Source organism: Mirounga leonina, unplaced genomic scaffold (assembly GCF_011800145.1).
Source record: "Mirounga leonina isolate KUSES-001 unplaced genomic scaffold, KU_Mleo_1.0 Mir_224, whole genome shotgun sequence".
Lineage (NCBI taxonomy): Eukaryota > Metazoa > Chordata > Mammalia > Carnivora > Phocidae > Mirounga > Mirounga leonina.
In genome coordinates this window covers 20,688,019-20,693,989 of record NW_023270615.1, presented here as the reverse complement: position 1 = coordinate 20,693,989, position 5,971 = coordinate 20,688,019, and the positions used below count along the sequence as shown (strand labels likewise).

At 47.4% G+C, this 5,971-nt stretch overlaps 1 pseudogene; it reads left to right on the top strand.

Moving 5' to 3' along the window:
* The first annotated feature begins 513 nt into the window (after window positions 1-513).
* LOC118026239 lies at window positions 514-3,254 on the top strand (annotated as a pseudogene).
* The last annotated feature ends 2,717 nt before the right edge of the window (window positions 3,255-5,971 follow it).

The following is a 5,971-nucleotide window of genomic DNA, read 5'->3' as shown; positions in this document are numbered from 1 at the left end:
TGACAGCTGAAGGCGGGGCAGTTTTATGGGACTGAGCCCTTAACCTGTGGGGTCTGGGGCTGTCTCTGGGTAGACGGTGTCAGAATTGAGTTCAATTGTAGAACACCCCATTGGTGCAGGTGGAAAACCTCCCCTCAACACAGCATTTGAATTGGTAAAGGATTGTTAGCTGCCATAACAAAATTCCATAGGTCAGGTGGCTTCCACAACAGAAGTTTATTTCCTCAGAGTTCTGAAGGCTAGGAGTTCCAAGATCTAGGTGCCAACATGGCTGGTATCTGCTGAGAACTCTCTTCACTTGTAGAAGACCACTGTGTCCTCACGCAACAGAAGACAGAGACAGAGAGAGCTCTCTGGTGTATCTTCTCCCAAAGGCTCATCCCATCATGAGTCATACTCACAACCACATCTAAGCCCAAATGTCTCCCAAATGGCCTCATCTCCAAATACCATCACACTGGGGGTTAGGGCATCAGCATATGAATATGGGGGCACAATCCAGTCCATAGCAACATGCACGAGATGTTTGGGGAACGGCGAGTAGGTCTGTATGGTGAGAATAGGTACTGAGTAGATAGAAGCGAGAACAGAACTAGGGTCAGGTTATAAACGTTCTGCACCGTGCTAAGATTTAAACTTCACATAGGAAATAGAAACCCTTGAAGTACAATCAGATGTGTTTTAGAATGAAACTGGCAGTGCATGTAGATACTGCTTAAAGGGTATTATTCAGACGTAAAGGCCCCGAGAAATAGAAGTCAGCTAAGGCTGTAGTCTGGTTCCCAGGAACAGGGTGAGCCTGGACCCTGGGGAAGGAGACCGGGATGCAGATGGCATATTCAAGTAGTCTGTGTATTTAAGATGTTCTTCCATGAGTTTAGATCTTATTATTTTCAAGGTAACCTTCCTAAAGGTTTATTTTCATCCACCTTACATGAGATACACAGACTCTGGCTGGTCTCAAAAGCAGAAAAAGGGCTGTTCAAACATGAACCAAAGGTAGTAAATGCTCATGAACTGTGTTGGTCTTAAAGCCTGTGTTTCTTTTTTTTTTTTTTAAAGATTTATTTATTTATTTGAGAGAGCGAGAATGAGAGACAGTACATGAGAGGGGGGAGGGTCAGAGGGAGAAGCAGGCTCCTCGCTGAGCAGGGAGCCCGATGCGGGACTCGATCCCGGGACTCCAGGATCATGACCTGAGCTGAAGGCAGTCGCCCAATCGACTGAGCCACCCAGGCGCCCCAAAGCCTGTGTTTCTAATGGATGAAAGCACTACCTGGTGTTTTAAAAACTGATATAGTAAAATGATTGTAAAGTTATATTCTGATAAAAGTCAGGAAATATACCTGCTGGACTGTTTAGTGAGACCATTATAGCAGCAATCAGAAAACTGGACCTGTGATTTGCAGGTGATGGGAATGTGTATCTGGAAAACCCGTGAGAACCAAATCTAATAATCAGTGGGGGAATTCAGGAAGGTCATGTGGTACAACAGTAACAGGTAGGCACCAATAGCTTTCATAATATAAATAACATATTTAATACATGAAACATTCCATTTACAAGAGTGAATAAGAATAATACCTAACAGGAAACGTAACAAAATGTGCAAGACGGTGTAGTGAAGGATTAGGATCAGTAGGCTTGGGGTGTTCAAACCCAGCACATTTCAAAGAAAACAATGGCCCTTGACTGGCTCTTGGCAGATAACCTCTAAGCCTTGGGAATATCTGGTCCGATAAGGATATCTATTTACCTGGGGTGTTGGGCTGTGCTAGATAGATTATGCTAACAGTGTGATTTATGGTGACGGCCTGTTTTTCTTTGCCTGGGGCTCTGGGCCATGCCGTGTCAATCTTATCTCTGGAGGGGCTGAAGACGGGTAGCTAAGGTGCTCCATGCCTACATGACAGACCTGCAATCAAATTCCTGGGCACCAAGGCTCAAGTGAGTTTCCTTGATTGGCAACACTTCACATATGTTGTTATTTATCATTACAGAGAGAATTAAGTGCTGTCCCTGTGACTTCTCTGAGAGAGAACAACTGGAAGCTTGCATCTGATTTTTCCTGGACTCCCCCTATGTATTTATTTTCTTTGCTGATTTTAGTACTATTTTTAAAAAAATATTTTATTTATTTGACAGAGAGCGAGACAGCGAGAGAGGGAACACAAGCAGGGGGAGCGGGAGAGGGAGAAGCAGGCTTCCCGCGGAGCAGGGAGCCCAATGCGGGGCTCGATCCCAGGACCCTGGGATCGTGATCTGAGCCGAAGGCAGACACTTAACGACTGAACCACCCAGGCGCCCCTTCTTTGCTGATTTCAATCTGTATTCATTAGCTGTAATAATTCGTAACTGTGATGTAACAGTTTCTCTGGGTCCTGTAAGTCCTTTCAGCAAATCATCAAAACTGAGGGTGGCCTTGGGGATCCCTGACAGAGTTGGCGTCCTAAGTGGGGTTTGCTGTACTGATCCTGACTTACTGAAATGTGGTGAAAGTGTTCTTTGGGAAAAGGAAGCGTGACTTTCATCTTTGGTATTCGGGTAGCTACTGAGTCACCTGAGGTATGAAACAGCAGCTGTGCTGTGATCGATTACTAGACATAAAAGTTACTGATGGAATTTAGGACTGATAGACCCACCTCCTGAGAAGTTGCCTCCCTAGATATATAAGGGAATTCAAACAAAAAGAAACAAGTTAAATATACAACTCTCTGGTTATTGTTGTCTGCAGGGAGAGTGGGTGGTCCTTCCAAAGGCCTGACAAGATGGCAGAAGTGAGCAGAAGAAGAAGTGCATCTTTCACAAGTTCACCTACCACGGCATGGACCTTGGCCAGCTGCTGGACATGTCCCCTGAGCAGTTGATCCAACTGTACAGTGCTCGGTAGTGGCAGAGGCTGAGCTGGGGCTTACAGAGGAAGCGGCACTCACTGCTGAGGCACCTGTCCAAGGCCAAGAAGCAGGCTCCCCCATGGAGAAGCCTGAGGTGGTTAAGATGCACCTGCGGGACATAACCATCCTGCCAGAGATGGTGGTCAGCATGGTGGGTGTCTATCACGGTAAGATCTTCGACCAGGTGGAAATCAAGCCCGAGATGATTGGCCACTGCTTGGGTGAGTTCTCCGTCACCTACAAGCCTGTGAAGCATGGCAGGCCTGGCGTTGGGGCCACTCACTCCTCGAGGTTCATCCCTCTCAAGTAGCCTATTTGGCCAATATCAACACAGACTTCTCTAAAGAAGGAGGAGGAGGAGGGGAAGGAGAAGAAGGAAGAAAGTGAAGGAGAGTGTTCAGTGGGGGACCTCACGCTGTGCCAGACTTGGATGTCAGCTGATCTGAGCTATGGCTGCTAGCTTCTAGAATGCTACCAAAGGGAAAATTATGTTGGAACAATAGATAACAAGCACTTCTAAGACTTCTGTCTACCAAGAAGGTAGTCCAGGTGGCAGGGGGACAAAATTAAGAAATTACTGAAACCAGGGAGTATAATGTGATAGAATTGTCCCATTATGTGGATCGGGGTCATCAACTTACCCTTTTAGGGCTTTTTTTTTTTAATTTATTATTTATTAGACAGAGAGAAACAGTGAGAGAGGGAACACAAGCAGGGGGAGCGGGAGAGGGAGAAGCAGGCTTCCCGCTGACCCGGGAGCCCGATGTGGGGCTCGACCCCAGGACCCTGGGATCATGACCTGAGCCAAAGGCAGACGCTTAATGACTGAGCCACCCAGGCACCCACCCCCTTTTTTGGTCTTATAGATGCTAAGACAATTAGAATAATCCACAAGAATATGGGGAATGACAAAGAGGATAGTCAAGGGACTTCCCACAGTAGCATGGAAATCTTTTTTTTTTTTTAAGGTTTTATTTATTTGTCAGAGAGAGAGAGAGAGAGAGAGCACAAGCAGGGGGAGCAGCAGAGGGAGAGGGAGAAGCAGACTCCCCGCTGAGCAGGGAGCCCGATGTGGGACACAATCCCAGGACCCATGGGACCCATGATCCCAGGATCATGACCTAAACTGAAGGCAGACACTTAACCAACTAAGCCACCCAGGCATCCCAAAACAAATGTCTTAATGCAGCATTAGTGGAGGTTGGGTGGACCAATGGGAGCCTCTGCCAGTCCCCCCACAGTGAAAATCCCTGAAAAAGTCTGCTCTATTTACTCTAGTTTGGAGGAACTGGAAAAGCCAGAAGGCAGATGATGATGAGAAATCTGAGCTTGAATCATTGGGGGTGATGGTCCAGCAAATTAGTTGTGATCAGTATTATTGAAAGAGTCAGGGTCTTTTGGCCCAATCCCCAGCCAGAGACCCAAGGCCATCTGCACATGTGTGGGTAAAATAACCAGGTAATGGAGAATAAACTTTTCTGGGACACCTTGATATGGGACACCAATGCACTGTGATCTCTGAACCTGGTGGTGAGGTCCTGATGGGGCTGTGGTTAGATTGGAAGGATATGAGGATGCAGTGGTTGACAGGTTGATGGGGTTAAGGTGACAGTCTGGAGGAAAACTGGAACATGTGAATGGACTTTATGTGAAGTGGTTGCATTTCCTTGACCTAAATGTGTTAATTGATGGATATTATGTCTGATTAGGAGTCATTTTTCTACCTAATACTGAAAAACAGAAGACGAATAACTGGACATGTTAATGGAATCCATGGAATTGCTTGAGCCCATGCAGGTTGTTAATTCGAAACAGTATTGCATACCTGGGGACAAAAGAGATTATCACTTTAATTAATGACATACTGGAAGCTGGACTGATGACACTGCGTGATTGGTCGGGACTGTGTGGACGATGGGCAAGGAGGATGCCTTCGGGAATGAGCCTGGACTGGAGCTATGGGGGAGCACATGAGTGCCACCCAGTGGTGGCCACGGGGATTTTGGACCAGAAAATTTCCAGATACGGAGATAAGATACGCTGTTTGAGGTGGGGTTACTAGCTTGCCATCGGGCATAATTGAAACTGCCCAATGACTGAAGATGTAAAATCATCCTGAGACCCGGATACCCATAATATGTTGGGTGGGTGTCAGAGACACACTTCAGTAATGAAGGCAGTAGCCAGGAGAGTCATAATAATACGGGAGGGTTTATACAGGAGCATGCTGCTGGGGTGCAAGGAGGTGCTCCTGGTCATTTGCAGGTGGCCTTTTTTTCCATCTAGGGCCGACTTTGGAACCACCTCGGGAGCTGCTGGGTCTGCAGCTCTCTACTGACCAACAAACAGCTGTTTGACTTATAGACGGCAGCTCTGAGGTCCAGCTGCCCACCAACATCCTGGTGGGAAGGTCAGCTCACTACAGTTAACTGGTGGAAACACTCTAGGGGAAGGACAGATCAACTCTGTGCTGAACTGCATGCTGTTTTCCTTGCTGCGGTGGAAGAATTGAACAATGAGCAATAAATGTCCCTCTGTGTGGGGTTTTACTGACTCATGGGCAGTGGCCAATGGTCCAGCCATGTAGTCAGGCAGATGGGCCATGGAAACCTGGACTATTAAAGAGAGGTCCATGTAGGGCATGGCCCTGTGAAACCACATGAAAGTAGGACATGTCAATGCCTATCTGAAGAACCCATTCCCAGGACTGAAAGGTGATTAGAACCAACAAGTGCATGCTCCAGTGCGCTCACTCGGGTCTGTTGAAATGAGCTTTAGGAATGCAGAGATGTGCTGACCATCTGCATATTCCTCTTGCACCTCCTGAGGTGCAGAAGGCCAATAAGAACTGACCCCCACTGGCAGAGAGAGAGACAGGCTGCATATGGCTATGGGGCAGAGTCCTACCTGCAGCTGGTAAGTAGGGTACATGGGACCACCACCGGAACCCCAGGGTGGGGTGGAGTAAATGGGTCCTGACAGGAACAGACAGTGACCCTGGACTGGGGTTTGCTCACCTGATGGTAGATGCTCGCAAGGCTCTGCACCTGCCGTGGTGACTGCCCGGTCACATTTCA